Here is a 6,230-nt window from a genome sequence, read left to right as displayed (position 1 = left end):
GCATTAACCCACAGTGCCATACCAGCTGTCAGATTGGTTATGACTCATAGTGACACTATATACAGTAGAATAAAACACTGCCTGATCCTCAATTGTTATGTTTGAGCCTATTGTTGATGTCCCTGTGTCAATTCATCTCATTGAGGGTTTTCCTCTTTTTCTGATGACGCTCTGCTTTCCCCAGCATGATGTCCTTCTCCAGGGGCTGATCCTTCATAACCAGATGCCCAAAGTACAAAAGACAAAGTCTCACACTCTTTGATAAGGAGCAATCTGGCTGTACTTCTTCCAAGACACATTTGTTCTTTGAGCAGCCCATGGAAATTTCAATATTCTTCACCAACACCATAATTCAAATGAATCAATTTTTCTACGGTCTTCCTTAGTCATTGTCCAAATTTCACATGCATATGAGGTTATTGAAAATATCATGGCTTGGTATTTTTCACACACACCTTAGTCCTCAAACTGACATCTTTGCTCTTGAAAACTTTGAAGAGGTCTTTTTGCTGCACTTCATTTCTTTCCTGCTGCTTCCATGAGTGTTGATTGTGGATTAAAGCAAAAATGAAATCTTTGATAATTTCAATCCTTTCTCCATTTATATGGATGCTGTTTATTGGTCTAGTTGTGAGGATTTTTGTTTTCTTTACATTGAGGTGCAATCCATATTGAAGTCTGTGGTCTTTGTCTTAGTCAGTATTTCAAGTCCTCTTTGCTTCCAAGAAACAAGGTTGTAGCATCTGCATGTCACAGGTTAATGACTCTTTCTCCAATTCTGGTGCCATTTTCTTCTTCATATAATCCAACTTTTCAGATTATTTCTTCAATAAATATGGCAAAGAATGAAAACCTGCACACATCTTTTCTAATTTTAAACGATTCAGTATTCCTTTGTTTTGTTCTAGAAATTACCTCTTGGTCTATAAACAGATTCCTCAAGAGCCTAATTGTGTATTCCGGAATTCCCATTCTACACAGTGTTATCTGTAGTTTGTTATGATCCTCACAGCCCAATGCCTTTGCATAGTCGAAAGACACAAGTAATCATTTTTCTAATATTCTCTGCTTTCAGCCAAGATCCATCTGATGCCAGCAATACTAGCCCTAGTTCCACATCCTCTTCTGATCCAACTTGAGCCTCTGGAAGTTCTCTGTCAATGTATGGTTGCAGCTGTTTTTGAATTATCTTTAGCAAAATTTCACTTGCATGTGAAATTAATGATATTGTTCAATGATTCCTACATTCCATTAGGTCACTTTTCTTTGGAATGTGCTTAAACACGAATCTCTTTTAGTCAGTTGGCCAGGTAGCTGTCTTCAAAAGTACATGTCATAGAGGAGTGAAGGTCGCCAGTGCTTCATCAGTTTGTTGAAGCACTTCAATTTGTATTCTGTCAAAACAAATCCCTGTAGCCCTGTGGTTTACCAATGCCTTCGGTACAGCATGGACTTCTACCTTCGGTACCATTGGTTCCTGGGCTAATACAGTTCCTCTAGAAATGATTGAGCATTGATCAATTCGTTTTAGTATACCACTTTATGCATTCCTTCCATATTGTTTTGATAAATCCTGTGTCATTCAATATTTTGCCCATAGAATTCTTCAATATTTCAGCCTGAAGCTTGAAATTTTTCTTCAATTCTTTCAGCTTCAAAAATGCTGAGCATGTTTCTTTCCCTTCTGCTTTTCTTTGCAGGTCTTTGTAAATCTCATTATAAAGAATTCTGTCTCCTCAAGCTGCTCTTCGATTTTTTTTTTTATTATTATTCCGTTCTTTTACTTCATCACTTTTCCAATAGCTTAACCTCTCTAGACTCAGCAGCAAGTTTAAGAGCCTCTGCTGACATCCATTTTGGTATTTTCTTTCTTTCTTCTCTTTTAAATGACTTTTTGCTTTCTTCATGGATGATGTTCTTGCAGTCATTCCATAACTCTTCTGGTCTTAGGTACTTAGTGTCTCATACATCACATCTGTTCTTGAGGTGGTCTCTAAATTCAGGTGGAATATACTCTTGCAGACTTGTTTCTGGATGCATGGTGTGCCACTGTAGAATCAGGAGTCCACTTGGAACCACAAAGATCAACAGTTATGAGTCAGAAGTGACTTGATGGTACTTAGCAACAACAACAACGAAACTCGTTTTCATTTTCTTTAACTTCAGTCTGAACTCACAAATGAGCAATTGGTGTTCTGTTCCTGAATTGGCCCCTAGCCTTGTTTGGGCTTGATAATATTGAGCTCCACCCTTGTCTCTTCCCACAGATGAAGTCAGTTTGATTCTTATATATTCATCTGGTGACGTTCACTTGCATAGTAGACATTTATGTTATTGAAAAAAGACGTTTCCAGTGAATAAGTTATTGGTTTTGCAAGATTCTATCATGCGATTTCCAGTGTCATTTCAATCACTAAGATCATATTTTCCTATCCTTCCTCTTTGTTTCCAGCTTTTGCATTCCTGTTACTAGTAATTATCAATGAATCTTGATTTTATGTTTGATCAGTTTCGGACTGGAGAAGTTTTTGGAATTCTTCAGTTTCACCAATTTAGACTTTAATCGTTGGTATGTAGATTTGAATAATATTAGTATTAATTTGTCTTCCTTGTAAGCTTATGGATATTATTTTATCAGAGACAACATTGTATTTTAAGACAGATCTTGAAATGCTCTTTTTAATGAAGAATGTGACACCATTCTCTTAATTTGCTATTCCCAACACAGTAAACCATAAAATTAGTTGATTCAAAATGGTCAAAACCTGTCCATTTCAGCTCACTAATGCCTAGGATATTGATCTTTATGTGTTCCATTTTATTTTTGACAACTTCCAGTTTCCTTAGATTCTTACTTTATACATTCCACGTTCTGATTATTAATAAAAATTTGGAGCTGTTTCTTATGATTTTGAGTTGTTCCCCCATCCCCAAATGAAGTTCCTCAAAGTTTACTCCATCCATGTAATTCAAGTCAAGTCTACTTTGAAAAGGCAGCTCATCTCCAGTCATATTTTCAGTGCCTTCCATCCTGAGGCACTCACCTTCTGGCACTATTTTTGACAGTTTTCTACTGCAATTCATAGGTTTTCAGCAGCTCAAACTTAAGATACCAGTGATATTACAGCAACATATAACCACCACAGTACGACAAACTAACAGACAAGTGGCGGGAATCTAGATTACACCACTGAAATAGAGAGGTGAGGAAGCCCAACATTGCCCGATCCCTATAGATTGTAGAATATCATACCTTTTAGTGTGGCATTGTCAAACCCACCAGGTGCTCCTCGGAAACCCTACACAGGGTTGCTATGAGTCCTAACTGACTCAACAGCACTTAACAACAATTCTAACAACATCGTTGCTGCTGTTAAGCACCATCAAGTTGTTTCCAACTTACAGCTACTCTGTATAGGGTTTCTGAGGAGTGCCTGGTAAGTTTGAACCACCAACCTGTGGTTAGCAGTCCAGTGCTTATCCTTCAATGCCACACCAGTACTTTCTAGTTACAGTTGTTGTTGCTCTTGTTAAGTGCTGTGGAGTCAGTTCCAACTCATAGCGACCCCATATAGGGTTTCTGAGAAACAGCTAGTCCTACAGCAGTCCAGTGCTTATCCTACAGCTCCACAACAGGAGTGGTGGTGATGGTGATGGTGTTGGTGATGGTGATAATGTGCCGTGGAGTTGGTGCTGAGTCATAGTGACCCCACAAAGAGTTTCTAAGGCCATAAATCTTTATATGAGCAGAAAACCTCATCTTTCCCCTGTGGAACAGCTGATAGTTTCCAACTGATGACCTTGAGAGGTTAGCAGCCCAACTGATAACTACACCCAAGTATTCTCACAATTAGAATGAAGGGCTTTAGGAAGGAGAGGTTGAGTGGTCTAAGACAGTGTCAGCCAGGCAAGTTCAGGACTGTGAGGGTGGTCTTTAGGGGGAGAAGCAACTTCTCATTCATATTAACTCATACGGTGAGGTAGACAGATAGCATCGTCATGATTTCATAGACACAGAAACAAAGGCTTAGGGTAGGGAATGAAACCTCTTGCTTGACGCCAGGTAGCTGAGTTTGTAAATGTTGGCAGTACAAGGCTAGAACGTGGTTGGTAAAATGAGCCTTCTTAGCTCTGCTGAGTCATGCTGACTAAGTGGTCAGTCCCTGTCAGACTCAGGTTTCACTGCAGAGTCTAAAGATTCCGTGGCTCGCGCTCTCTCTCTCCTCTATGTCACAGGCTAAATTGGTTTGTTTGGGATGTGGACAAAGCCAATCAGCAGGTAGCATTTCAGCAGAAATGGGAGCTTACTGCTCCTTGCATCAGAAAAACAGAAGGGGCATCTAGACCAGCCCCTTCTCAGCTCTGACTCAGCTCTGACCTTCTTAGCAGCTTTCTCCCATAAGCCATTGAAAAAAGAAAAGAAGTTGCTTTCTGAGCTAGCATATGGCTTACTGTGGTCATTGTGAGCTTCTACCATGGTGTACCATGGCCAGGGCCAGCAAGTGTGGAAAGTGATGGTGCAGCCCATCAATCTAATCTGCAGATACTTGCAAAATAGATCCCAGATTCAGAAGTGGCTCTATGAGCAAGTGAATATGTGGATAGAGGGCTGTATCATAAGTTTTGGTGAGTATATGAACGTTGGATTAGATGACACAGAAGAGATTCATTCTAAAACATAGTAAAAAAAAAACAAACAAACAAAAAAACAACTGGGTGGGATCATGCACAAAGGACATCAAATACTCTACTGTTAAGTGTATCCAACTAGAAATGACCAATGAAGTGAGACGTTGTTGAAGGCAACAATTTTATTTCCCCCCTTTTATAGGTGTCCTTGTTAGTGAATATCATTCTAAAACATTGCTTTGATTACCCTTATGTTATTATCAATTCTTCTACAATCTTTCTTATTCACTGTCCAGCTTTCACATCCATATGAGGCTATTGAAAACACCATGGCCTGGGTCAGGCGCACCTTAGTCCTCAAGCTGATATCTCTGCTCTTCAACACTTTAAAAAGTTCCTGTGCAGCAGATTTGCCCAATGCAATACGTTGTCTGATCTCTTGACCACTGCTTCCATGAGTGTTGATAGTTGATCCAAGAAGAATGAAGTTCTTGACAACTTCAGTCACTTCTCCATTGATAAGAATGCTGTTTATTGGTCCAGTGGTGAGGTCCTTTGAATTGTGGTGTTGGAGGAGAATACTGAAAGTGCCATGGACTGCCAAAAGAACCCAGAGATCTGTTTTGGAAGAAGTGCAACCAGAGTGCTCCTTGGAGGCCAAGATGGCCAGGCTTCGTCTCTCATACTTTGGACACATTGTCTAGAGAGAACAGTCAATGGAGAAGGATGTCATGCTGGGTAAGGTGGAGGGTCAGAGAAAAAGAGGAAGACCCCCAACGAGATGGATCAGCCAGGTGGCATCATTGATGGCGTCAAGTGTGGCAGCGGTAGTGAGGTTGGCCCAGGATCGGACATTGTTTCATTCTGCTGTGCATGGGGTTGCTATGAGTTGGTTCCGACTCGATGGCACCCGACAACAACAACATGTTATTATCAGATCATAATAAATGCTGTAGAGTTGTTTTTATTTTTTAAAAAAGAAGCAAAAGAAAGGACAGAAAAGCAGCTTTGACAAGACCCTAAGCTGATTCCACAGTAAGGCTCTGCCCTCCAGGATATCCATGGGCAGGCAGCGTTGACTCCTTCAGGAGCGAAATGGCCTTATTCTTACACAGGACCTGAGTCCCCACAGGTTTCTATTTCCCACTCAAAGGTCAAATGAAGTCATCAAGAAGATGGCTTTGGAGTAGACAATGTGACACGCTGACCCACTCTACAGGACCCCAAAACAGCTACAGTGGGACGACTTTGAAGCAGAGAAGAAGAGATACAGCTATGTTAATGCAAAGATGTCTCTCTCCTCACCTCCGTTGGAAGCACCAGGGCCCAGCAGAAACAGCAGCCTCAGAGCCATGGTGCTGGGAAGCCATGTGGCTGGGTGGCTCTTGCCAGTTCACTGCCCAGGAAGCAAAGGATTGACAGGAAAGAGGAGATGTTAGTAATTATGAAGCCTCTGCCATGAACTAGACGCTTCACTAATTCCATTCTGCTTTATCCTCCTTGTCACCATAGGTAACTGGTTCCTCAAGGGGTGTCTGTGAACATCAATGATGTGCTAGACATGACGTGCTTAGCACCAAAACCCATGTTGTTGTTGCTGT

Source organism: Chrysochloris asiatica, unplaced genomic scaffold (assembly GCF_000296735.1).
Source record: "Chrysochloris asiatica unplaced genomic scaffold, ChrAsi1.0 scaffold00001, whole genome shotgun sequence".
NCBI classification, from domain to species: Eukaryota; Metazoa; Chordata; class Mammalia; order Afrosoricida; family Chrysochloridae; genus Chrysochloris; species Chrysochloris asiatica.
The sequence above is the reverse complement of the archived record's forward strand: the minus strand, read 5'-3'. Positions refer to the sequence as shown.